The sequence below is a fragment of the Malania oleifera genome, chromosome 5 (assembly GCF_029873635.1).
Source record: "Malania oleifera isolate guangnan ecotype guangnan chromosome 5, ASM2987363v1, whole genome shotgun sequence".
NCBI lineage: Eukaryota > Viridiplantae > Streptophyta > Magnoliopsida > Santalales > Ximeniaceae > Malania > Malania oleifera.
In genome coordinates, this window is record NC_080421.1 from 11,633,144 (window position 1) to 11,659,122 (window position 25,979).

Sequence of the window (25,979 nt, forward strand, 5' to 3'; positions counted from 1 at the left end):
TGTCACCGTTCAGATTCTTCTTTTGAGTTTTCCCCCTTCGTGTTAATTTCTTGCATAGCTGTATCACCGCCGCAGCAGTGGAGTCATCGACGCCTGCGCATCTAACTGGATGAAGCCAATCAAGCGGCGATTTCTTATCTGATCAATGCGAAATTTTACGAGGTCGTTTCTAACCCTTTCTTCTTAATTGTCACCGTTCAGATTCTTCTTTTGAGTTTTCCCCCTTCGTGTTAATTTCTCGCACAGCCGTATCACCGCCGCAGCAGTGGTGTCATCAACGTCTGCGCATTCAACTGGACGAAGCCAATTGAGCGGCGATTTCTAATCTGATCAATGCGAAATTTTACCAAATTGTTTCTGACCCTTTCATCTTAATTTTCACCATTCAGATTATTATTTTGAGTTTTACAACTTCATTTTAATTTATTGCACAACCGTCTCACTGCCGCAGCAGTGGAATCGTTGGCGTCTACGCATTCAACTAGATGAAGCCAACCGAGCGGCGATTTCTTATCTGATCGATCTGAAACCTTACTGGTTGGATTAATTTCTTTGAGTTTCGCAATTTTATCTTCATCTCTTGGACAGCTTGCCCACACACAGCAAGCACACACTTGCACGTATTCATTGGTATTTTATTTCTTGTATATACTTACTGTGTTGAATTAAATTATTGTGGTAGGTTTTGTTTGTTTTGTTTTAGTATTTAAGGTTTAAATGTTTGTTATATCTGTGTATGAATTAAATGAATAATACTCATAAGATTTTCAGTGGCTGTGTATATTAAATAATTAATAATGTTCTTGTAGGATTTTGAATGTCATAATATTTGTTTTTATAGTTAATATTCATATTTATATTTTTGTTATATTATTATTGTAAAGTTTTTATTATAGAAATTTGTTTAAAGTTCAGATTTTAACTGCATATATAATATTGTTGTAAGATTTCTAATGTTTGTTTAGTGGATACTCATACTTGTGTTCTGAATGCACATGTTATTTAATGGTGATTGTTATTATTGTAAAATTGTTATGGTTAAAACTTATTATTTAATATTCAATTTTAAATTTTTGTTGTATCTATTGTAAATATTAAATGATGTATTAACAAGGTAAGATTTTTACATTTTAGTAGTAAGGTAACATTACATATTTAATAAATTAGGATCTTAAGATTGGTGTTTTATTGATATTATATGTAAATTAATAATTTTAATTATATGTATATCACATATTAGCATATTGATAAATATTACATATTTAGCATTTTTGTATTTTTTTTAATATTACATATTTAGTGATTTAGGGTTTAATGGATATTATATATTTAGTAAATTAATATTTTAATCACACGTTTAGCATCAATTATTTTTTAGTATATTAATATAGTTAGTATTAATTATTAGTATCGTAGTATTTTTAGTATTAGCTATTTTTTAGTATATTAATATGTTTAGTATTAATCATTATTAGAATCTTACTATATTTAGTATTAACTATTTTTAGTATATTAATATATCTAGTATTATTATTCATTTTTAAATGTTTAGTATTACGTATATTTAGTATATTAATATTTCATTATTTACTATAATGTTTTTCAGTATATATATATAGAGTCATGTATTCTACTATTAGTATTATTATTATTATTTTTTTAGTATTTTGGCATTACTTATTAGAATATTAATATTTATCATTATTTTTATCGTAATTATTATTTTTGTTTATATCATATATTGTGTTATTTTTACTATTATATATTTGTATTAACTTAATATTTTTCATTTTTATTATTTATTTTCTTAATTTTATGATTTTTATCCATATGATTTTAATGTTGGGGTATGAGCCTTCGGACTTCACGTACCTTTAATCTCTGAGGGAATATATATATGTATATATTATATATATATATATATATATATATATTACATTTATTTATTTTTCATGTGTATTTATAAACTAATAAAAGGAGTAACTTAAAGACTTTTTAAATTAACTTAGGGATAATTTTAAATTAATTAGGTACCGTTCGTAAGAACGGGCGCGTAAGGGGTGCTCGTACCTTCCCCTCGCGTAACCGAACTCCCGACCCTAGCTTTGGTAACGTAAACCCATTCTACCCCTAACGGGGTAGTAATCATGTGTTCTAACCACACTAAAAGGTTAGTGGCGACTCCGACATTCCCTATTTTTCCTTGAAAATTAAAATTGATTTTTAATTTCGCCGCCCGGGGCACACGCGCTCCCGGGACGTCGTGACAATCTCCACTCTTCATTCCTTTCCCTTTCTCATTCTTATTTTCTCTCTTCAATTGCCTGCAATATTTCTTGATGTGTCCCTTTTTCCCGCAATGATAACACTCAACATTTGCAAATTTGTTGGACTTGCTTCTGCTGTTATCTCTGTTCTTTGGACCTCTGCTCTTACTTCTCCCCCTCTTTTTTATAACCAAGATCTCTGACTGTGAAGAGGACCCCTATGTTTTTCTTCTCATCTCTTCATTTAGCAAACAGCTCTTGGCCATATCCATTGTGATTACACCTTCTGGAGTGGAGTTAGACAATGAAGTTCTGAGCGTCTCCCACGAGTCCGGTAATCAACCAAGCAACCATAATCCTTGTATCTCATCATCAAACTTAATACCCATTCCAGCCAACTGATTAATAATTCCTTGGAATGTATTCAGGTGATCAGATAAAGGAGTCCCATCTTGGTACTTCAAAGCCATCATTTGTTTAATCAGAAACAATTTATTATTTCCAGTTTTTCTAACATATAACTATTCAAAGTTATTCCATAGAGAACGTTCATTTGTTTCTCTACTAATATGCTTCAAAACATTATCATCTACCCATTGCCTGATATACCCACACACCTGTCGATATAACAAAGTCCACTCCACATCAGACTTTTTTTTTTGGTTTTTCAACACTAAATACTGGTAGGTAATAATCTTTCACATAAAGAAGATCCTCCATTTTTCCTTTCCATATGTGATAATTTAAACCATTGAGATTAATCATTCTACTAGTATTTGCTTCCATAACTCAAACTGCCAACCTGACAATCTGGAAACTTGGCTCTGATACCACTTTGTTAGGAGAGATATCAATAAACAACCACAGCGAAATAATTCTTCTCCCTATATGCAAACAAACATAGTGTATCTTTACTTTTATACGTGGTGAAAATAATAGGAGAAATAATCAATCACACAAAACCACAAGAACACAAGCAGTTTTTTTCGTGGAAAACTTTCCCGGTGTGAGGAAGAAAAATCATGGGACCTAGTCCAGTTAAAATTTTCACTATCAATCAAATAATGGGTGCACAAAGTCTTTTCTAATCGTAATTAGAGGATACAAAAATCTCTCATCAAGATATCTACAATCTTGACAAATACAAAGAATTGGAGAGAATATACCAAATTCGTGGTTACTGTTCACGGGTAAAAACCCCAACTCCCGAGCTCCAAATCCGATCTCCACCGTTTAGATTGTAGCTCCTTGAGTCGTGAACCTCTCCTCCAAATTTCAGCTCGATCGGACCACAGACGAAGCGAGATCGGAGTCTTGAAGAAATCTGGGCAGCATGAGAAAAAAATACGTTTTTCTCTCTTTCTTTTGAGAAGTGACGGCTCCTCTCTTCTCCCATCTCTTTTTACAACTTCCTTTAGGTTTTCCACACTAAAAGGGCTGGGCTTTGGTATTTTAATAAAACCCACTTGGACTTTCCTTCACATGGAACGAAATAACCCAACACAACCTTCACTAACACCACCTCTGACCATACCTGAACAGCCATCTAGCCCCAACTGTTCCGACCAAACACGTCTCTCGACCATCTTCGCAGGCCACACACAGTAGCTGCCCCTCTCATCCTTATGACACTAGTCGAGGCCACCCTCAGCCACAACCACCCACATCCCTAGCCGCAAGCCTCTGTGACCACCTGCAAGCTTCCACGGCCACCATCACAGCCACCACTCTTCACAGCAGCTCCCCCTCTCATCCTTACGACACCAACTGAGGTCACCCACACCAACTCACCCACTCATGCACGCACAAACCCATGCACACACAGCACCCCTTCATGTGCTCACAGCTGCAGGATCTCTCTTGGAAGGCCATAAACCAGCTCACGCCACCATCTCCAGAAGCACGAAGCGAGCAACATCGTTGGGCAGAACGCAACATTTGGAGGCCGTCGGACAGGAGGAAGCAGCGGCAAGGGCGGTCTTTCTCTGGAAGCTCTTGCGTCTTAGTTCCCCAAACTCCGGCAGCGGGTCTTTGTCCGACATCATCCCCCTGTTGTGAGCTTCCCTGCTTTTTCACGGCCATGCACACACACACACACACACACATAGTAGCACACATAGTAGAACACACACACGCAACAACACACACACACACACACACATAGTAGAACACACACATGCAACAACACACACACACACACAGTCTCACACACCTCTTAACACCTACTGCTACACACACTAAACCACAAACATAGAGAACACACACTGTTACACACACTACGCAGACATCACTACGCACACACTACAGACACCTGCACACACACATTGTAGCAAAACACACTACACACTATTAAATGCACCCAGGACTTCACGCACTCACACACACACACACACACTAAAAACCACACTATTTACACACACCATTTCATGCACTAAAGCACGCACCACTCACTGTTACATACACACACCACAACACGCCAACACCCACTGTCTTACCCACACACATCGACACACACATCCCTAACCCATCAATTCAAAATCACCCACACATACCACTAACCTACTAATTTAAAATCACCCATCAAATTTAAAATCACCCACACACATACATACTGATACACACACCACTAACCCACCAATTTAAAATCACCCACACACTAAAACTTATACATACCATGCACCCATATATTTCATATTCAATGGACACATTTTTCACATTCCATGCACACACGTTTTTTACACATTCCACGCACATACTAAAACATACGACAACTTGCGCACCTTATAGGCACCACATGTTGGCTTGACCTTAACCGGACTTAAAATGGATCGACCCTTCATGGGCTCGCTCTTTCTCGAGCCGATTGGGTCTTCTGAATCAGCATGAAACCGGTTTATTCTTCCATTTTATTTTCCATTTTTTTTTCAATTTTCGTAAATTTTGCCTTAATTCCTTTTTTGTTATTTAATTACTTCGATAAAAATATTGAAAAACCATTAAAAAATCAAAAATTTTTAAAAATATCTTTGCACTTGAAAAAAAATCACAAAAATCTAAAAAAGTCCTAGAAAAATAACAAAAAATATTTTTAAGGTCTATTTTCGCCCCGAAGGAGTCTGAAAACCTCCTAAATTAATATTTTCCTCCTTAGAAAAACCTACAGATTTCAAAACCCGAAAGTGTATTTTCATAAACTATTTTCTTAATTTTCCATCCCGATGATTGCAACAAAGAACATGAATTCGAAGTATTGAATTGCCTCGGTTATGAAGGAATACTTATATAGTATTCATTTTGTACGTTTTTTCTAATTTATGTGAGAAAAATAATTTTAAAGACTTAATAAATTTATTTTAAGATAATTTTTGATTAATCTGGTACCGTTCGTAAGAACAAGCGCATAAAAGATGTTAATACCTTTCACTCGCGTAACCTTACTCTCGAACCTGACTTTGGTGACGCAGACCGATCCTACCCCTAAGAAGGTAGTAATAAAATGTTTTAACTATACTTTAAAAGATTAGTGACAACTCCATCACACATTATTTTTTCACGAAAATATTTTTTTTAAAATACACATCCATTTTTCCCAGTTCGCAACTGCACCAATATTTGCCAATGGTTTCGGGTCGGATCTGGGACATAGCGACGCCAAACATCAACACAACTTTTCAAAATAAACAAATAAAAACATAGAGAAAGAAAACATCCGTGGCTAAAAGCTACCCATAAAAGGTGGATTTGGCAACAATCATCTTTGCTTTTTTTCTTTAAACTAAAATTTGGTCAACTATTTTAGAAATTGATCCCAAAAGAAGACAACTTAAAATCCTTCCATCTTTATTTAAAACTATTGGGTGAATCAACTAAATAAATAGAGTTGTTTTTTTTTTTTTTTATCTATTTATTATTTACATTTAAAACAGGCTTACATTAAAATTTATAATTTAAATTTATGAAATGTCTGAATATTGAATTTATGATTCTAAGTTTTTACAATATAAAAAACATTAAACTTTATTTTATTTTTTAAAGTTAGTCTTTTTGATTTGGATTTATTAACATAATTATTTATATATAAATCTTTCAACTTTTTAAAATAATAATAAATTCCTATATTCATATTTATTTCAATCAACTGAAAATAGGTTAGATTGATCAATTAAAAAATTACTTGGATATACAAGATTTTTAAAAATATCTTAATTAACTGACCAATTCCCCCCCTAAATTAGCTTAATAAATTGATGTTTTTTTCATGATTTATCTTATTGCTCTTAAATTGAAGGATAAAATTTATTATTTTTTTACTTGGGACTTTATAATTGCCTAATGGAAATTTCATTTTACCCATACAATTAAATTCCAAGAGATTATTTAATTGGACATGCTAATTGATTTAAGGCATTTCATTCAAAAATTATGCAATTAATTTTAATCCCTAAAATATTCCATTTTCACTTTATTATTATTATTATTATTATTATTATTATTATTATTTCAAAACTACATGAAGTTGGATAAGTTCATGCATTCCCATGCTATCTCAAAATAGATTTATCACAAACATTATCCAAAGGCACCACGAGCCTTTCAATTAGAGATCCTTAGACATTAGTTAAAAGAGAATCAAATAAAAATAGACTAATTTGCATTTATTCACCTCAATCCTGTTAGGCCTCCAATAACCTAAAAACATAATCTTCAATATGCCATGTTGCTTGGACACATCATCTCCAAGCAGCTTAGAGGTTACTCTCCAAAGTTGATTGAAATGTCCTAAAAACAAACTCAACCCAAACCAAGTTGAAAATTTAATAAATCAACTCAATTAGTTTCTTCTCACAGTTCGCCGGTTTGATTTCAATTTTTTAATATTCATGAACCAATGGTTATTTTGAACCCAATCACCAAAATCAGAATTCTTCTGCAAATGAAATCAAGATCATTTGTGATTTGCACCATTAAGCAATCATATGGAAGGGCTGCATTATTTTCAACCATAGCATGAAGATGGTTAAATCTTGGTTGTTACTCCATAAGATTGGTTCTCTCTCGGAGAACAAATTTGCTATTTCTGATTCACTCTTTGCTACTTCCCTCCCCACCACCCCAAAACTATTGCCGTTGCGCATCTTCTTTAATATTTCTTCTGTATACTGAACTATGGCTGGCTTGAGATACATAGCTAGTTCTGTTGGAAAACCATCAATTTGGATTCTATTATTTAGCAAATGAGAAATCTATCATAGGCTATAGTATGCATATGAACGATGAACTGCCCCATTTTGTTCATGGTAGAGTTCCTCGTGGTGATATCGGAATCATTAATCTGGAATATGCATGAACATCAGTGAAATGTGTAAATTGTATGGTGCTTGGTCATGCCACCAGGAATTGCAATATTGAGAGAAGAAAATGTGAATGACAAGGCTGTTGAGAGAAAGGAGAATAAAGTTGTTAGCAAAGAGATGCGTGCTTCAGAGGAGAAAGATAGAAGGGGGGAAAAGGGAAGGAACACAGGCCACTAGGCTAGAGAATCCTTTTGGAATTCTCAGCAGGGTTGATGGAGCTGAGAAAATTGATGCTGCTTTATTTGGGATTACTATCTCAAATGACACCATTATTAAGTAATGAGGCTAGCATGCGGATGGCTGTGGCATAACTCCTAGTGCGGATAAAACAGAAAACAAAGGCATGGGCAGCAGCAGCAGCAATCAAATTTTATCTAGACGTGGGGTGGAAGTAAGAATATCAAAGGAGACCTACAGATGGAGGAAGCCAAAGAAAGGAAGAAAGTAAGGCGACCAAAGAGACAGATATCCCCTGATGAGATTCCTAAATTACAGTTCAAAGACTATAACCCCCAGTTGGAATGTACGGGGTCTTTACAAAACAAAAACCAAGCTTAAGAATTTAAGGAAGGTTGGGAAAGTTATACAAAGTGATTGGACACTTTCATCCATAAAGTAATCAGAACAGAGTCGGTTAGAACCCTGAAGTTTACAACATTAAAGAACTAAAGAAAGCATAAGCAAGCCATCATACTACAAAGTCAGATTGGAGAAATGAGATGCTGGCTCACATGTGTGCACGCTTCAAATGAATAGCCGAAAAGTGATTTGCCAAGAATGACTAGTAGAATTGGAGAGACTAGAACAAGAATTGAGGATTAGAAACACTTCATTCAGATTTTAAAATGATGCATTAAAAATAAGGAGATCAAAAGAACTGTAACTAAATCTTCAATTTTTTTAAAAAATATTTATCAGCATCTTGAAATGTTATAAAAAATGGCACTCCAATGTTAAAACTCTGCAAGAAATTTGAAGATTCTAAAGAACAATTTGAAGTCCCATAAAAAAGGAACTTTTTTAATATCCATGGAAAAGCATTTGATGCAAAGCAAGAATTGTTACAGGCTGCATTCACTCAATGGCTGTCCTAAGGAGGTAAACATAAAGATGAGGAAAAATCTGGCAGCACGTGGTACAGAAGAAGAGTTGCTGCAGCAGAGGGCAAAAGCAAGTTGGCTAAAACTATGGGAAAAGCAAGAGAGCAGTAAAACCAAATTCAGGGCGCTCTTGGACATGGGAAGAAATAATGAAGGCAAGGGAATCTGCTTATCCTAATATATTGTCTAGAATTAGCAGTGGTAAGACTTCTAATCTATTCCATGATAATTGCCATCAAAGTAACCCTTTGATTGAGCAATATGGCCCTCATTTCCCAGTTGAATTGAGTTAAAATCAGTGCAAAGACTGACTCTATAATCAGTGGTGATTCATGGGTCTGGCCAAGGAGAGAAACTTCTATCCCAATAATATAACAGAAGACAAAAGCATACAGGAAATTCAACATCCAAAGGTTCCTTTACATTTCATTTTTCTTAAGTATGAGGAAAAGGAAAAGTTGTGTGTTTTGGGCTATTTGGACAACACATTATATCCTAAACACTCTTCTAGTCTGGCTATTTATGCAGAACAGGTTAAGTTCTACAAACAGACCTGCAATATGGGGCAGATGTACTAACGCTACATGATATGTGGTTCCTTTAATTATTTTGGGGTCCAATCTTATGCAAACTTATCAGAAAGCAAATTCAATATTAATTATTCATGTGGCTTAGAGAAGTAGGAAGACAATTTGATAAGTATGTAAGTTATCCTGGGCTGCCACAATATATAACACTCATAGGATGCCATGAATGCTTCAATTTTTTAAAGGGAATTCAATAAATCCTGAACTCATTGCTGGTCAGGTGATGGGTGATGTTAAAACCAACTGTTGTGGGCATAAAAGAGTTTAGATTTCTGATTGAGGAAGCCTAGGCAGTTCTAATACAATTGGGGCAGAAGAATAAATTGGAGATATATTGATGGACGGTTTTCCAGCTTGGTCTCAATTTTAGTTCTTGGATATGTTTGCAGTCTATGATTGTTGTATACTAAAAAGCAACTTTTGTAAGGCTTAATTGCCATTTTCTAGCTTGGCTAATGTATGAGGCTTACTAATATGTATACATATATATATATATATATATGTGTGTGTGTGTGTGTGTGTGTGTGTGTGTGTGTTGAAGATAGAAAATATTACATGCAACAATTTTTGAATGGTTGGTTTATATAAATAAAGTGTTACACATTAAATTGACACCTAAGAAAACATTCTAATTTCTTATTTTTATTTTTATTACCAGTAGGTCAACCAAACTATCAATTAATCATGAGTTTGAACTGTCAATTAACCTTAAGTTTGGATCAATTTCAGCTCACAAAAACAATGAAACGATGCCTTCAGATTTTTAACTTTTCAGTTCAGGTAAGTGGACCTTGAAAACCCTAACTTCGACTGTAATTAAGGTCAACTAAACAACTTTGAGTTAGTTCCTAGGGGCATATTAAAGCTTGAGACTTTACTAAAAGCCTCGGACTTTAACCTTGGGAGGAAAACGAAGGAGATGCGCAGATTAGAGATCAATAGTGTATTGCCATATCAGAGAGTCCCAATGGCTTCCTGTACCCAAAAACCAAGTTCCTCCTACAAAACCAATTCCTGTAAACTGTGTAATAAAAAACATAACTCAGCATAAGGAGGCATAAAACCATATTAAGCAAACAGGTATCCCAGAAATAAATGTTCATTTCCCACTATGTTTCATGCTTTTTGAGAAACCAATATTTTGGAAAAAAGAAAAAAGAAAAAAAAAAAAACGAGATACCATAGCTAAAATATGGAAACAGAAACAAACATCCTTAGCATCCATTCCATTATCATATTTTGGCTACCCAACAGGAAGGACAGCTTCGAGGTTTTGAAAACAACATTACACTCCCTTGAGTTGTATTAAAAAACTTGGATTTCATGCTATAAAGATGAATTTAAATATCAGCCAACCCAATTTATAGGTTATTACTCTTCTAAATTCACACAAATCTATATTATATTTTGAAACCTAAACTCCCAAAGACAAGATTAAAATGCATTTTGAAATAGTTTATACGCTCACCTTCTTTGAGATTTGGCAAAAAAATGAAAACTAAAAAATTTCAAAAATTCTATTGATCTTATTGAGGTTTTAAAAATATCCCAAACAAACCTCCTTTGAGGCTTACTAAAAAGGCACAAACCTCACCTTATATTTTACATAACAACAAATGTTCTTAAGAAAAATTTATATATATATTTTTTGGCAAACCTCAACAGAGGCACTTGAAATTCTTGAAACCTCAAGAGAGTTTCTGAAATTTTTGAAACCTCAAGAAATTGTTTCCTCTCTCCAGAGCTCAACAAAGGAAGAGAGGAAAATTGCAGATGCAACAATTTCATGTATGGGAAAGCTACTATTAAACGCCCTCTTAGCAAAATAAATAAAAATGGCGTCATCAGCGAAACTTCCATATGATTAATCTAGGCCTCCCATGAATCAGATAAGCACAAGCCTCGGCTCATCTGGGATTATGAAGGCACTTACACACTTAACTCTCAATGCATCAGCAAAAATTTTTTCGGAAAAATAATCAGAGTATGCACAATCCACACATGACGTTAGAACGACATCAAACCATGCTCTACCAAGGGGGAGAGAACAGACCTGCGTAAGGATCAACCCTACCGCCCAAGACGAAACCCTAGCTTTGGATCTTAAAACCCTATCTTCGCAAAATTTGGGTTTAACGCTTGTGAGTTGTGAGTTTAGGGAGCGCTTGGAGGCTAGGGTAAGGATTTATAGTATAACTTAAAAGGAGTTGTTTGGAAATGTACACAATTCTATCATTCACACGGATTGGGATTTTTTATTTTTTATTTTTATTTTGGAGCCATCGAGTTAAAAATTGAGAAGGGTTAGAAGGAATAAAGATGAATTATTTTTCGTGACTAAGTTCAGAATGAGCTTTAAATAAATTAAAAATAAAAAATTAATAAATCCGAAGTGTGTTGTATATAAATTATAAGTAAGTATTTTTTTTAATAGTTTATAATAATTTTTATGCTCTTATAAACTGCAAGCACAACATTTGTGACACACCTTCAAAAATATAATTTATAACATATATTAAAGTAAGTATTGAGTGTTTCGGGTTATGACACGTGATGCTCTCATATTTCTTAATTATTATTATTATTATTATTATTATTATTATTATTATTATTATTTCAAAATCTAGGTAAATTTGAGTTGATCAATTTAGTCGAAGGACTTACCTTTGAGTCAAACCAGTTTAAGGGGGAAATGATAGGGGTTTTGCTCTTTTGATGCTCTTTTTCTTCTTCTTCTTCTGGTAAATTTGTTTGTTGACAAATAAATACTTGATTTTTTTTTTCATATTAGGCTGATTAGTTTGGGTAAGCAAGTTTATCTTTTGGATTAAAGTCGATCAGGGTGCACGCTTTAACTTCATCTTTAGCGCGTGGATTGAGCAGGTGGGCTTCAATTTTTCTTAAATTTTAAGTCAAATTGACGATTCAACACCACCACGAAAATCTAAAGATGATTCTCTACAAGCTAGTAGAGCGGATTTCTCGTGGGGTCGTTGCAAGCATAACCCCAAAATTAGGATAGATGAGTTATTTAGAAATTAATTGTTATTTAATTATTGTAAATTAGGAAATATTAAAATAGTATTTTATTAGGATTGATTTGATTGAATCAGAGTTCGGGTGAGCGTTGCAGGTATAAGTTTGGGAACCTTGCAGACGTGGTTTAGGAATTCAGGTAAGGGGGAATAAAATTATATCAGTATTTTATTAAGGTGAATCGGTTATTTACGAGCATATGAAATTTATTATTTATCTATATGATTTTTAGAACAACTTGAGTACTAGAAAATGATGATTTTGTTTAAGGTTTATATTTGGGATAATTGCATATGATATTAAACTCACATGATATGAGAACAATTTTTCCTAATAAACTGAATATAAATTACTGTGGTATTTGAGCTTGCATATGGGGATGTATGTAATAATTATGATATGATGAATGAATTGTTATGTTTGACTCATGTGTGGAAATGTGTTGTTCTGTTGGATTCTTATGTGGAAATGTATTGATGAGTCTGTATGAATTAACTGGTGTGGTTATTCGTATGCATCTCAATATAACGTTGGCATGAAGAGGTTGTTATATTACCTAGATATAAATCATGATATGACGTTGGCAGGTCGAGTAGTTCGTTATATTGTCATTTATATGGGGTAGGACATTGGCAGGCCTGAGGAGCTTGTTCTACTGATATACTACGGGTAGGTCATGGGGATTGGATACTGGTGAATAGTGGTATCTATGTGGGCCATGTGCTGCGGAAGCCAGAGTGGTACCTATGTGGGCTACGTTATATCCAGTGTGGATGATGACGCTTGTGTGAGCCATGTTATGTATCCTGTGTGGATGATGGTGCTTGTGTGGGCCATGTTATGTACCCTGTGTGGATAGTGGTGTCTGTGTGGGTCATATGTACATAAGAAGTATGTAGGTGCTTGTGTGGGCCGCGTACTGATATGTATGTAGTTGTTTTGTGTAGGCCACGAACTGAGGACATTAGAAGATGAAGTATAAGTTCATGATTCTTGTGTGGATGTGTTGTGCATGTGAATTTAATTAAAACATAATAATAATGGTATAGCATATTGTGAATGCATGTGTGTGCATGCGGCGAGGTAAACATACTGCCGAAGGCTTGCTGAGAAAGGTGAGTACTCTGATAGGTAATTTCTTGGTATCAGTGCAAAGGGATGCTACTTGTATGGGCGGGTAATTATCTCGATCCCCGGAAACCTTCGCCTTTAAAATAATATAGATATGTATACTAGCGGCGAGGTAATTCTTCACCTGAGGGCTTACTGAGTAAGGTAAGTGCTCTGGTAGGTAGTTTTTAGTACCAGAGCAGAGGAAAGTTACTTGTATGGGCGGGTAATCTTCCTTATTCTCGGGAACTTTCACCTGCATAAAAATTATGTACTTGTGCATATTTGATGTGTGTACGATATCAGATGTAAGTGATGTTATGAATGATACATTTTCTCAGTTGTTATTAATATTATATGAGAAACAGTTTATTTTGATATATAAATATTAAAACTCATTTGTCACACACTGTTATAATTTATTCCACCCTTACTGAGAAGTGTCTCACCATAGTAGAATAACAACTTTTCAGGTTCTTCTAGAGATTGGAGTTGAAGGCTTAGGTTGGGACTATTTTTGGTAGTTTCTTTTTGGGTATTGTAAAATACTGGTATATATACAGATATATTTTGTAAAGACCCGAAGAATAATGATATTTAAATAATAAAGAGGAAAGAAAATGGAAACAGAAACAAAAGGAGGCAATAGACGAAGCGTTCGTCGACGACATTGTACTTTGGGAGTAATAACTGAGGAAACTTATCAGGTCCTCATCGACGAACACAGGGCATTCGTCGACGAGGGTATAAGTGTTGTAATCAGGGAAAAAAAATAAAATTAAAAAAAATATATATAATAAAATAATAATAATAATAATAGTAAATTTTTTTTAAATAATAATAATAAAATGAAATAAATTAATTAAATTAACAAGTAAAATAATAGTATGATAAGGAAATATATATATATATATATATATATATATATATATATAAGTAAGTTATTATGATATATATGTAATATATAAAAAGTTGTACAAGCTTCTCCAAGAAGTTTTACTTCAATTAGTAAATTATTATAATATTAATATATATATATATATATATATATATATATATATATATAAAGTTGTAGCTTCTCCAAGAAGCTTTGCTTCAATTAGTAAATTATTATAATATTAATATATATGATTGTCTCTCTCTCTCTCTCTCTTTCTCTCTCTCTTCGATTTCAGGCCAATTTTACGTCGGATCGACAATCCGAAGTCACCACGACGCTCCTAGTGAGATTCTCTACAAGTCTTCTAGAGCGGATGGTCAGGGAAACGAAGTTATATTTCATCCCAAATCCAGGGTAAGACTTTTTATTCAATATTTGGATCTATGACAGTTGAGAAAAGTGTTATACGCTTAGAAATACTGAACTTTAATACTGAAAATTTTCATTTCCAGGGGTGTTGAATTTGGAACGTTGGGAATCATCCCTAAGTTGAGGTAAAACTTTTTAAACCGAATTTGACTTAACAGTAGTTAGAAGAAATGTTATGCACATAGAAATATTGAAGTTTAATACTGGGGGTTTTCATTTTCAGGGTGTTAAGTTAGGAACCCTGCGGGTGCGGGGAAGATTTTCTTAGGAGCTTTGCAGTAGTCAGGTAAGGGGATAAACTAAGCTAGTTCTTTTTGAGAATATATATATATATATATATATATATATATAGCGTTTGATTTTTGGAAAATAAATATATTTATATATATATATATATATATATATATGATATATGATTTATATTTGAGAAATATTGTTGAATATGATTGTATGTTGAATATAGAAAACTTGTTCAGTGTGGCATGAGTATAAAATGTTGTGAAATACTGTTTTCTGGAATGAGATTATGATATGGGTTTTATAATGGGAAAACCGGCGTACGGGCCTAGATTTTTACATATGTGGTTTGCTGGTGTACGGGTCGTGTTATGTTGTGATTTTCCAGCGTACGGGCTGTACTATGATGTGGTTTTCCGACGTACAAGCCGTGCAATGTTGTGATTTTCTAGCGTACGAGCTGTGCTATGATGTGATTGCCGGCGTACGGGCTGAGCTATGATAAAATGTGTAATACCGGCGTACGGGCCGATGATTTTCATGATATATGTATATATGCAAAATGATATGATTAAACTGTTAATTAATGATATGAGATATCCCTGTATCATAGTTTTAACATATGTTATATAGTATCAGAATCTGGTTGGCTTAGTTTAGGCTAGCACTTGCACGATACCGTTGCTATGTGTCCATGGTCTTCGTGATCATGATATTTGTGTTAACGCCATTGTACGGAGTCGTGTGAGATTGGATGGTCAATGTGGTTTATAAAAAAGTGTGCTGATCACCCCTGGTGTACGGACCAGGTTTGGCAGACCCATCGGACCTACAGACTACTGTTTGACTTGGCAGTAGTCGGCCAACTATTGTCAGGTCCTGCCTTCAGGCCACACAACCCAATCATGTGGGGGTAATACATGACAACAGCCAGCTAACCAACCAGGAATGTTTTATGTTATTATTATTATTATGAGATGAAATATGATTATGAAAAATGCAATATGTTCTGCCATGTTTTGATGGTATATGTATGTTTTCCCAGATTTGATAAATAGTACTGAACATGTTATGTATGATATATGTTGAATACAGAATACTCATGTTGCCACATACTAGTATTAGTTTATTTCCCTTAGTGAGAGGTGTCTCACCCTTAAATCTTATAAACTTTTCAGGAGCCCCTGATAAGAGAATGGGAAAAGCCCCACTGATCTAGAGTGGTTTATTTGCCCTTTTTGAAGGGTAAGTTTTTGGTAGGGATAGTATGGTTTTGTGGGAATTGTCCCTAAATTTTATTTTTTGGGATGTATATATTGAAGTACAGTGATTGTAGTAACTCTGATACATTGTGATGTATGATATGATGGTATGAATATGATTGTACATTTTCTGCTGCGTAGGCTTCTGCTGTATGTTCTAATGTATCCTTTGTACCCACGGGTCTAGGAGGATTGTGACTTGTTGAGTTGGAATGTGAGATGTGTGGTATTGATTTTATGATGATATTATTAAAAAAAATGTGGAAAATGAGCCGGTTGTGACAACAAGAGGGTCTCGTTGACGAAGACAAGTTTCATTGACGAGAAGATACTGAGAGAGGATTTTTAGGAAATCTGAAATTCGTTGACGAAGGTATAGGTTCGTCGACGAACTTTCTACAGGACTCGTCGACGAATCCAACCCTATAAATAGCAAATACCCAGATTTAATCACAATAAATTAAGAAAAATCTCACTCTCTCTCTCCCTTCGGTTTCTCTCCTTTTTCTCTCCTATTTCGGATCTGTCGTTCGCCGTATCAACGATCTGAGGCCACCATGACGCTCCTGGGGAAGTTCTCTCCAAATCTGCTGGAGCAGATCGTTAGTGGAAGCTAGTCGAAATTCATCCCTAAGTTGAGGTAAGATTTTTTATGCTAAATTTGGTCCTACTGTAGTTATAGGAAATGATATTCACGTGAAAATACTGAAGTTTAGTTTTGCAAGTTATTGTTTTTAGGGAATTGAACGGGGAACCCTGTGAGTGCAGGACCGAAAATTTTAGGGGGTTTTTTTCAGTACCAGGTAAGGGAATAAACTAAAACAATTATTTTTCACGCGTAATATTATTTATCGGTAAATTAATTTTCAGGAAAGCATGCATGATATTTGAATGTTATTGAGAAAAATGTATGTTATTAGGAAAATACTGCTATTATACAGAAAATGTGATTTTAGAATGAAATGTACGAAATTATTCAATTTTGTGTGGCATGAATGTTATTTTTCATGAAAAGTAATGATATGACAAATTTTACGAATAAAGCATGTTTTCAAGAATTATGAAAAGATACAGTATATTATGATGATTTTGATAAGTACATGATAATTGATTTATTTTTAGAATGATATGTATGAAATGATTTCGGCGCGAGGCCGTATATGTGTATGAAATAATGTTTGGCGCAAGGCCTTATTTATGAAATAATGTTTGGTGCGAGGCCTTATTTATGAAATAATGTTCGACGTGAGGCCGTATTTATGAAATGATGTTCTGTGCAAGGCCGTATTTATGAAATGATTTTCGGCGCGAGGCCGTATTTATGAAATTATGGAAAAATGCTATAATATCATGTATTATATGTTATCAGAACTTGGATGTTAGTTTAGTTCAATTTCAGGAGCTCGGTACCGTAGCTATATAGATCAAATATCTATGTTCAGATTTGTGCTAACCACCCCACGAGGGGGTGGGAGATGGATAGTCGATGTGACTTTCAGTGTAGAGTGTAGACGTCCACCTAGCAGTTCGGACCAGGGTGCGGCGGGCCCATCGTACTTACAAATATTTTTGACTCGGTAGTGGTCGGCCAGCCATTGTTGGGTCTCGCCTTCAGGCTGCACAACTTGTCATGGGGGGTAATACATGACATCAGTTAGCTATTTATCCTGGGTTTATTTTCAGTATTATTAGTTATACCAGACATTTATAATTAGTATGATTTATTAGAAAATATGAAAGTATACTTTTTTGTAGTTATTAAATGATGAATGATTTCTGGTATGAAGATTGTACTGTATATCGATATTATCATTAAGTATTCATGTTGCCACACAGCTGTATTCAGTTTATTTTTCCTTACTGAGAAGTGTCTCACCCCTGAACATTAAATGATTTTTAGGAAACCCAGAAAGACCTGCAGAGCATGGCCGCCGTTGAGTTTGTCAAGTTACCCCGTCAGGAGGGTAAGTCTTGTACTAGGATCAGGAGATTTTTGTTATGGGATCCTAGATGTATTTTTGATACTTTGAGATTGTATATGAACACAATGTTTTGGATTATAGTAGACTCTGGTATTATGTAATATATTGGTTGATGGTTGTGATTTACATTTACTGCTGCCTAGGTTCCGCTGTGTATGACAGGTGTCCTCGCTACCCACGGGTTTAGGTTGACTATTTTATTTATTATGTTTTATTTTATATTAAGTTAAGCAGGTCGTTACATATTTGTACTGGGTTATTTTGTGTGAGTATGTCGTGGGTTACTGTGATGGAGGTGATGGCTATGGGTGGGGTGGTTCCGGGGTTAGTGAGATGGGATGTGGAGGGAGTTGTTGTTGGTGATGGCCGTGAGTGAGTCTGAGGGTGCTCTGGTGGTTGTATGGTGTGAGGATGTGCGGAGGAAAGGGAATTAGAGGAGTCGTAGGCTCTCCCTGCAGATGGTGAAGTATGGTGCAAGTGCTCTGGAGTTGTGGTGGTGACAAGGGAAGAACACTGTCAGTGGGGTGGCCAGAGATGCTCTGCGGGTGGTTTAGGTTTTCGGATGGTGGACTCCGACGATGGTGAAGGTTAGGAAAGAATATGGAGGGTGAGAAGAGATGAGCTGGGAGATGGATTTAGTGGTGGTTACGGCCGTGAGTGAATCCGAGGGGGGCTCCGGCGGTGGCTACTGCTGTTGCTATGTTTGGGTGGCTGCCTTGGTGCCTACATACTGTAAGAACCCGAACCGTGATAAATGGGTTTAAATATTAAAGAGAGGGGCAAATTGGAAATTTGGCAGATTTCGTCGACGAAGCCAGAATTTCGTTGACGAAGCCTTTATTCTTCTCATCGACGAAATTCAGAGACTCGTCGACTAGGAGAAGCCGAGGACTCTCAGAAAAATCAAAGATCCCAGATTCGTCGACAAGGCCACTGATTCATCGACGAAGGTAGTGAAGGATTCGTCGATGAGAACACCATTTCGTCAACGAGTTGGGCTGGGTCAAGGGTCTCTAAATAGAAGATTCCTTGCTTCCTCACTAAGAAAACTTAAAGTTTTTCTCTCTCTCTCTCTCTCTCTCTCTCTCTCTCTCTCTCTCTCTCTCTCTCTTTCTGTCTCTCTCTCTCTCCCTAGAACTCTCCCTACTCTCTCTCTCTCTAAACTTCTTTGTCGATCGTTGATAAAATCAGAAATCTGAAGTTACCACGAGGATCGTGGAAGGATTCTTTACAACTTCTATGGATCAGAATCTCGTTTCGAAGGTTTTCGGGTTTTGGCGAAAAATCGAGGTAAGGCTCGATTTTCAATTCTGATCCGGTAGTTTTGTAGGTAACTATCTTTTGAGCATATTCTGTACTGTGATTTGTAGGTTTTGGAACTCGGTTCGCTGTTTAGGGGCCTTGGAGTTCGGGGTTTGTGATTCGGGGAAAAGGTAAGGGGAACTTTGTTTATATTGGCTATTTTTGAAATCGGACTCAGTGGAACTGTGGTCCACATCCTGTGTGTGTTTTGACTACTCATTTGGGGGAATCTAACGGGGAAAATTATGGGTTTTTCATTATTACAGTTTTAGGAAAAAGGGGGCGACGGGCTGCATCCCTGGTTTTGTTGAAAACCATGGGTATATGTTGATTTATACTATGTTATTGGGATGGCCGTGCCTTGACTTTGTTTAAACTGTATTTGTTTGGAAAACCATGATTTATATTACCAAATGGGTGTGGTTTGTTTGGTTATATGAGCATGCATATGTTGTATCTTGGTGAAATAGGAATGGGGTTTCGAATTGTTCCAGGTTTGAAAATATGGCTTTTGCCGAAGAGTGTGCAATATCACTAGATTGATCGGCTTTCGAGCCGAAGGGTGTGCGAACACCAGATCTGCAACGGTTCAATGCTGATGCTATGCCAGGTTACTTGGGGCACCGACGTTTTCCGAAGGGTGTGAAATATCACTAGACTGCCGGCGTTGGCCGAAGGGTGTGAAATACCACCAGATCATCGATTTTTACCGAAGGATGTAAAATACCACCAAACAATCCAGGTTCGAGCTGAAGGGTGTGACGACACCAGATTGTATTGCTTGGTTTGTGAAAATACTAGAACTGTTTTGATTGTGTTGACTGTTGATCCATGCATGTTAGTGTATCATGATAACACTCAAATGCCACACACCGATATAACTAGTGTTCTTCCTTACTGAAAGGTGTCTCACCCCTGCTGTACGTACATTTTTATAGGTCCTTCGAGTAACTGGAACTAACGTCCTGGTGTAGGGAGCGTAGTGGCCGGTGTACTGCGTTTAGCGCTTGGGTAAGTGCTAGGACTGTATTTTGATGGGTTGTCATTTTGGGATGCGTTGGGCACCCAGTTTGTACGTTTTGGTAGAGCCATGTTTTTCTCTTGTATAGACTCTAGTATGGTATTGCATATGTGTATATAGATGACCCTTTTTTACTACATATATGGTTGTGTTTGGATGTTTTTAGGGTGCCTGGGAACCCCACAGGGTCGGACCCTCATCCATTGTACTGTATCTTTGGATGTTTGATTGGATACAGGGACAGGTTAGGTTACATTTTCACCCTTGGGTCCCATTTAGGGGTTCGGGGCTTGACAACTTGGTATCAGAGCTAACTAGGTTACTAGATCTTGTAGCCTTGGTTAGGCTTAGTTGTGAGTACATACCAGAGTGTAGGATGTGGATATGGGTAGAGTTGGTTAAGGGTTGTTCGGTTGTTAGACCTAGACTTGTCGACGGTATCTCATGTTTTTCCTAGGATAACGATTCCAGTAAAAGCAGGGCAGATCATTGATGACTTTCGTGTCGGTGTGATAGGACAGACCTAGACCTAGCAGGGAGTAGTTAACATGATTAGTGTAGATCATTGTGTTAACTATATGTGTTGTGGGGATACTGATAGATTCCTATTGTGCTGTAAAATGGATCCCAAGGATAATGACCCAGGAAGTGAATCCGAGGAGACTGCGAGTGATGAGTCTCCTTCTGTGCCTCGAGGTTTGACGAGGCAGGTGTTACGGGAGATCGGGCGGAGTGTGAGGAGACGCGAGCGCTCTCCTACTACTGCGGGGTGCACCATTAAGAGGTTCACACGCATGCATCCTCTAACGTTCTCTGGAGGACCTAACCCGATGATAGCAGAGGATCGGGTGGAGAAGACTGAGAGGATCTTGCAGGTCCTGCACTGCACGGATAGGCTGTGAGTCCTTTATGCCACCTTCCAGCTATCTGGGGAGGTGGGTCAATGGTGGACTGCGGTGAGTCTCCTGGAGAAGCAGAGAGCCGGTTAAGAGGAAATGACCTGGAGCCGTTTCAAGGAGGTGTTCTTTGATAGATACTTCCCGGCTTCCGTACGTGATACGAAGGTAGACGAGTTTCCTGCGCTAACTTAGGGGAGTTTGACGGTGCAGGGGTATGCGGCTCGATACATAGAGCTGTCCCGCTTTGTACCATGTATGATCTCAAGCGAGTATGAGAAGACTTGGAGGTTCGAGAAGGGTTTGAGGAAGGATATCCACAGACTAGTGGGTATGCTTTAGATCTGCGAGTTCTCGGTGTTGGTGGATAAAGCCACAGTGATTGAGATGGGTATCCGAAAGGACGAGGCGGATCAGGAATCAAAGAAGAGGGCAGTACCTTCTGGTTCTCAGACAGGATCTCGTCAGGGATCGTGGAAGAAGAGGAGCAAAGGCTCGGGCTATCTCCAGAATACCGAGCGCTAGGATTCTCAGGCGAGCCAGACTCGTGGACGTTGTGCCAGATGCCACAAATGGCACGAGGGTGAGTGCTAGTCATTTGGAGGTAACTGCTATAACTATGGCCAGCCAGGTCACATGTTTCGTGATTGTCATGCATCGAGGCGAGACGTGCCTGCATCTAGTGTGAACCGAGTGAGCAACCAGATACCTCGGGGAACCGTTCAGGTGAATATAGCTCCAGTCAGAGTATACTCTCTTACTCCAGCGGACGCTGAGCATGCAGGTAACGTGGTGACAGGTGCCTTATTATTGCTTTCGAATAAAGCTTTGGTTTTGTTTGATTGGGGTGCAACCCATTCCTTTGTGTCGGTAAATTTTGTGGGACGGTGTGGGGTTGAGACCTAAGACATAAATGAGGTGTTATCTGTTACTACGCCATCTGAGAGTGTATCATTCTGTAGGAAGATGTTGGTAGACTGCCAAGTAGAAATTCAGAAAAAGCTGCTACCGGCGAATCTTGTGGTATACGACATGTTGGGGTTCAATATCATTCTGAGGATGGATTGGTTGTTCTCCAGTTATGCTTTGATCGACTGTCGTAGGAAGGTGATAGTTTTCAGACCTTTTGTGGAGTAGGAGTACAAATTTGTGGGATCGTGTGTGCGTTTAGCGCCACAAATTCTGTTGGCATTACAGGCGAGGATGCTACTCTTAGACGGATGTCAGGGGTACCTAGCTTGTTGATTACGCTCAAAATATACTAGCAGTTATTGAAGTATAGATTGAGGTGTCGATCCCACGAGGAAGCGTTTACAACAGAATAAGTTGAAGGGAATCAAGTATTAAGGATAACGAGGCATTGAGAATCCCTTCTATGCTTCGTAAATCTATTTCCTATTTTGATTCAATTTTATAACTCAACTGAAAGTTTCACGTCCCAAACCTTCAATCGGAAAGTATTTCTTTGAAGAACAAATGATCAGAAAATGTATTTAATATGCATAAAACTCTTTTTTCCCTTGAGAACAAGAAGATGTTATCTTAGAGGTTATCTAAAATCGACAATATATCTACTGACAATATTGCAGTAAAAGATCAACCCATAAAATAAAACTATGATTAAAAAGAAATCGCATAAAGAAAGCATGACTAAATTTATACGAACTTGAAAACCATAATCTTTGGTTTAATTGAAACTAAAAATGATAAAGAGCTTCATGCATAAAAAAAAGATTACATTTATTAAACTTTGATTTGAATCAAAACAGGGAAGTAGAAATACTACACATAGAAGTTCATCTCTAGCCTTGTTAAGAACTCTAGCCTTGTTAAGAACTCTAGCCTAACTTACAATTCATCTCACAAACTTGAGAGAGAAGTTCTTCAACAATTTTTGGGAGAATAATGGTCAGAATTTCGTGTCCCTAGAGCTCTCTCAAGGTTTCCTTTTATAGGCATCACAAGCACCTTATGCAAGTGTGAACACAAGTTTGAACACAAGTTGGAATTTTATCAACTTCCACGACATTGCTCCATTTGTACCCATTTACACATGGAATTGGGAGCTAGTCAAAACATGAAAGTTGTAACCCAATGTCTTGGGCATTCAGATATCAAATTTCATCTTCATTCAAGGTTTGCAGCTCCAGCTATGTCCAAAATAGCAATCTGTATGTAGCCAGCATTGTTGACTTATCTTCATCCAGATTAATTGCTATATTTCACCTACATGCACACTGAATTTGAATTTATCAAAAACATAAAAGTTGTAGATATATGTCTTTTATTTCTATATATAAAATATCAGCTCATTTGGAGATCTACAACTTCATATATGTTCAAACTATTAACTGCTGTGCAGTAGGTAAGCAAGCTGAAATTGTTGGCTTTTCATTCACACATTTTTTTCCATTTGCACACAACAAATACACTACATAAATACTATACTTTATGAATAATACTCAAGACAACCTGAACATGTATGCATAGTCTTATTTTTATAATTAAAGTCAATACAAATCAAAGTTGTGACATGAGTTTCTACTTTGACCAAAAGTATGAGTATTAATATAATGGAAGTGTAATAAAGTCTTATGAAGTGTATAAAAATACTGAATTTTTAGACTATTATCACTTGTATAAAGGAACCACTGCGGGATGAGTTGAGACTCGAAGATATTTGGGTGGTCAGCGAGTTTTCAGATGTGTTTCCAGATGATTTACTTGGTTTACCTCCAAATCGTGAGGTGGAGTTTGCGATAGAGTTTTTGCTTGGTAAGGCACTGATCTCTAAAGCTCCGTACCAGATGGCTTCAGCAGAATTTCGGGAGTTGAAGGAGCTATTACCGGAACTACTGGACAGGGGATTCATTCGACCTAGTGTTTCGTCCTAGGAAGCTCCAGTGTTGTTTGTGAATAAAAAGGACGGGTCGATGTGGATGTGCATTGATTACCGTGAGATTAACAAGGTAACTATGAAGAATTACTATCCGTTACCTTGTATAGATGATTTGTTTGACCAGTTATATGGAATGCGGGTCTTTTTAAAGATCGATTTGCGGTCAGGATATCATTAGGTGAGGGTTAGAGTAGAGGATGTAGCAAAGACTGCTTTCCGAACTAGATATGGCCACTATGAGTTTTTAGTCACGCCTTTTGGATTGACGAATGCTCCGATGGTATTCATGGATCTGATGAATAGGGTTTTCCATGAGTACCTGGATCGGTTTGTAGTGGTATTCATTGATGACATTCTGGTATACTCGAGGAGTACGGAAAAACACGTGGAACATTTAAGGTTAGTGTTACAGATTCTGCGAGAGAAGAAGTTGTATGCTAAGTTAAAGAAGTGTGAATTCTAGTTGAGTTAGATTGCATTCTTAGGCCATGTGGTTACTGGGGATGGTATATCAGTTGATCCTAGCAAGATTGAAGCTGTGGTCGACTAGGTAAGGCTGAAGAATGTGCAGGAGGTTCGGAGTTTTTTGGGACTGGCGGGTTACTATCGTCGGTTCGTAAGGGGTTTCTCTAAACTGTCTGGACCTTTGACACGATTGACCAGGAAAAGAGTGTAGTTTGAGTGGACCAGTGATTGCGAGCAGTGCTTTTAGGAGTTGAAGCACCGGATGGTTACTGCTCCAGTGTTGACCATTCCTTCGGGGGATGGTGGATTTGTGATTTATAGTGATGCGTCTCTGAAAGGCTTGGGATGTGTGCTTATGCAGCAGGTTAAGGTAGTGGTGTATGCTTCTCGGCAATTGAATATGAGAAGAATTACCCTACGCACGATTTGGAGTTAGCTGCTGTGGTATATGCACTGAAGATCTAGCGACATTATTTGTACTGGGTGCAGTGTGAGATCTTCACTAACCATAAGAGCCTTAGATATTTCTTCACGTAGAAGGAGTTGAACATTAGATAGAGACGGTGGCTAGAGTTGATCAAGGATTACGATTGCACAATCAGTTATCATCCGGGAAAGGCTAATGTGGTGGCTGATGCGTTGAGTCGGAAGTCAGGACCTACGACTGTATCCGCGGTTGTAACTCAGTGTCACATCATATGGGATTTGGAGAGCTTAGGTATAGAGTTGATAATTGGTGAACATCAGGCTTATTTTACTGGTTTGGTGGTTCAGCTGACTTTATTTGAGCGTATAAAGCCGCGCAGGTTAGTGATGTAGAGTTGGCAGAGGTTAGGAAAAAGGTACAACAAGGATCAGCTATGGAGTTTAACATCTCTGAGGGAGGTGTGTTGAGGTTTGGGACCAGGTTGTGTGTTCTGAACGATGATGATGAGATCAGAAGGATGATTCTAGAGGAGGCGCATCGTTATATGTATACGGTACATCCTGGTAGTACGAAAATGTATCGGGACTTGCATGAGACCTTCTGGTGGTCTGGTATGAAGAGGTAGATTGCTCAGTTCGTGGAGCAGTGTCTGACGTGTTAGTAGGTGAAAACTGAATATTTGAGGCCGGCAAGGCCGTTGCAGCCTTTGCCTATTCTGGTGTGGA

The 25,979-nt window shown here is 37.0% G+C and overlaps 1 long non-coding RNA gene and 1 other non-coding gene across 2 annotated transcripts; both read right to left on the reverse strand.

The window, feature by feature from the left end:
• Positions 1-9,872: 9,872 nt before the first annotated feature.
• On the reverse strand, positions 9,873-11,497 carry LOC131155234 (uncharacterized). Its single transcript, XR_009136771.1, has 2 exons — positions 11,362-11,497; positions 9,873-10,329 (listed from the first exon to the last, which is right to left on the reverse strand). It is a non-coding gene; the product is annotated as an uncharacterized LOC131155234 (long non-coding RNA).
• Positions 11,093-11,226, reverse strand: LOC131156888 (small nucleolar RNA snoR83). Its single transcript, XR_009137152.1, has one exon. It is a non-coding gene; the product is annotated as a small nucleolar RNA snoR83 (small nucleolar RNA).
• Positions 11,498-25,979: the final 14,482 nt, after the last annotated feature.